At 46.4% G+C, this 3,033-nt stretch overlaps 1 pseudogene; it reads right to left on the reverse strand.

Moving 5' to 3' along the window:
- Positions 1-2,030: 2,030 nt before the first annotated feature.
- LOC148184320 (bifunctional 3'-phosphoadenosine 5'-phosphosulfate synthase 2 pseudogene) lies at positions 2,031-2,798 on the reverse strand (annotated as a pseudogene).
- Positions 2,799-3,033: the final 235 nt, after the last annotated feature.

Below are 3,033 nucleotides of genomic sequence, written 5' to 3' on the forward strand. Positions count from 1 at the left end.
AGCAGTTCAATGAATGGCAGTGGATTAAACCCTATTGACACATATGATAAAGCAATACTGAAGAAATTGCTTGAGATTCAAGCACTGTCTGTGAGACATGCAGATTACAGAGGGGAGAAAAAAATTTATACAAACCACACAAAAATAGTCTTAATCACTATACTAGTTTTGGTGCCCAAATCCTTGAGAAGGAGAAGAATGACAGACAAAGGGCAAATGAAATGAAGGTGAAATAACACAAAATTAATCCTTATGTTTTCCCTTATCTCCAAGTCCTACCCGTCATTTTTCTACATTAAAAAGGTATTTTTGAAGTAGCAATTCATTCAACAGATACATGATACGTATATCAAAGGTAGCCTAATGCTTTGCAGGACTAAGATATTCCCAGCTGCAGGATTTTCATAGCTGAGATTATGGAAATTCATTCTTACTGCATTTTTAGCTCAGTGGCCCACTATACTTGCACCACTTTTTTAGCCTGTAAGAACAATGACACTCATTTTATGAGAATGAGGTTGTAAATCACTTTTTTAGTTCAGTGTTTTCCCCTGGCGTTCTCCTCTGACAGATTGGACAGAGCTGGGCCTTGAGGATTCTACTTCACCTCTCAGTCCCTAAGAGCACTGCTGGCATATAGTTGGTTTTTCTTTGCCTGCATGTTTAAGATAGTTCTTGTGAACATCCAGTCACTGTCACTGAGCAGTGGTCTTTAAAATTCATGCAGAAAGTAATTATCTCTTGCCTGGAATGACATACAAGTTTGAAAAGCAGTTTTGGATTTCCTTCATTAATATATTCTGATATGGGTTTTAAAAATCCTATTAAAAAGGAAACCAGATTAGTGAAAGACAAATAAAAGATCTCAAAATCTGCCATGCATTTACATTATCTGTAAAGGGTTTTCTAAAAGGAGATGTTTTATCAATATCCAAGGTGTCAGTCATGCCAAACACTGAAAGGCAGAGAACGGTCCAACGCAGAGAAATTTGGTAATTGTACAACTATTAAAAACAACATTTATTTTCATTGACAGATACTTAGATTATTTATTTCTTCTTTTGTGAAGGTAAATATACAGAATCTTAGCCAAGTTGTGCAGTGTGTTATTGCTCCTTGTGTCTACAAATGCTTTAACAGAGAGCATTACCCTACCTTCTAATTTGCCCTGTGTGTTATTTTAGACATGGAAATGAACAATCTTTGTTTTAGTTTAACCAGAAAGGTACAGCTGCCTACATAGGGGCCGAATATATGATAAACTTTTAAGAGGAGCAGACATGTAGTCAGTGTGAGAGTGGTACTGGTCATTTATTACCATTTTTGATTTACTGTACAGTTTTGTTATGTTCTGTACTGCAGTTGTTGGTAGATTGTGGAGGAATGGCTAGAGAGCAAAGGTCATATTCCCATGCAGCAGTTAGCTGGGAAAGAGTTAGACAATGGAGCACAGCTGGTGTGAGATGTTGCAAAGTTCAGGAAGGCCTTAGTGATAACTGTTAACTGAGAACAGGATGCTGTGATCAGAAGAATGTGAATTCAGCATAGATGAGCGATCACAGGAATGTAGAATTAGGTGGAGTTGACCTTAAATGAAATATCCAATAATGAGCTTTCTTTTGCACTATGTATGAGCCTAATTACTGATGCTATATAAGTGGTTTTAGAGTTGCTAATAAACGAGACTTGCTGATCATTCATATTGAGTGCTGCATTTTCTCCCACTGAACTCATCAAATGGCGCCCGAACAGGGACCTTTGGGACTTTTGGGACCCTAGAGACCTTTGGGACCTTTGGGACCTTTGGGACATTTGGGACTTTAGAGACCCTTGGAACCTTTGGAACCTTAAGGACTTTTAATAGCAGTCGGAGTTAGCCAAGGGAGTCGGCGACAGGGAATGGGTCCTTTGCAGCAAGGACGGTGAAAAGCAACGGCTGTGCTGCATTCCAGGCAACCTCAGAGGAGGGTCCTGATCGCACAGTAGGGTTGCCGCGCCCAGGAGACCTCAGAGGAGAGTCCTGCCTTCGCTCAGCACCTGCACCCACTGCAGATCCAGCTTAGTGATCTCCACCACTGGCAGCTTCTCTGCCTCAGCCCGGACACTGCTGAGCTTACCCACAAACAGCTCCAGAACATCCTTGACTGAGCCTTGGGGCACGATGTTCTGTGCTTGGTGTCAGGGTGCGGCATTCCCGCCGGGTCGCGCCCCATGATGTAGAAGTTGGCCCCCGCAACCATCCGGGCTCGGCAGTGCCACTGCACCTCCGTGGGGCTGGCGTAGAGCATGGGAGAGGGGAAGATGGCCACGATGGTGGACTTGGGGTCCAGGACTTGCTCCTCCAGCACGGCCGCGTGCTGCTTCATGCGCCACTCCAGAGGGACATCGTCGTCCTTGGTCCACCCCCCCAGGGGGTGCAGCAGGAGCACAGGGTTCTCGTAGCCCCTCTCCAGGAGCTGGCGCCGTGTGTCCTGCATGAGCAGGGCGTGCCCGTTGTGCACGGGGTTGCGCAGCTGGAACGCGAAGACAGCATCAGCATTCATTTCCCTGAACTTCTGCTTGAGAGCCAGCGGGGTCAGGCGGTACTGGTCGAGCCCATCATTCCATTTGATCTTCTCCAGGACCTGCAGGTCTCCACCAACCAGCCAGTCTCCACTCTCCATCACCATCTGGATGTGTGGGTGGCAGGGGCAGGTGGTGCCCCAGACGCGGGCGCAGCGCTCCTCCTTCCTGTGCGCGAAGAACTCGGGGCCGCGCAGCACCGCGACCCGGCGGCCCTGGAAGCTGAGCGCCAGCATCGCTGTCCTGGGGTGACTTTATGATACTGGTATCCTCAATCGTCTGGTTTATGTTATATATTAAGTTCTGCATCTTTAAGACTGGCTTTGAGAGCAAGAGAGGGGGAAGAAGAAGCGCGCAGTTTGTGTTAAGGAAAAACATCACTCCCACACATCCCGCTCCTGGACTGTGGTGTCTGCAGCACGGACAGACAGCGGGACAGAGCTTCTCTCTGGCTTTTAGTTAGTTCTAGCT

The sequence above is a fragment of the Pseudopodoces humilis genome, chromosome 5 (assembly GCF_049639895.1).
Source record: "Pseudopodoces humilis isolate 2021_Gansu_Grassland_sample_001 chromosome 5, ASM4963989v1, whole genome shotgun sequence".
Classification (NCBI taxonomy): Eukaryota; Metazoa; Chordata; class Aves; order Passeriformes; family Paridae; genus Pseudopodoces; species Pseudopodoces humilis.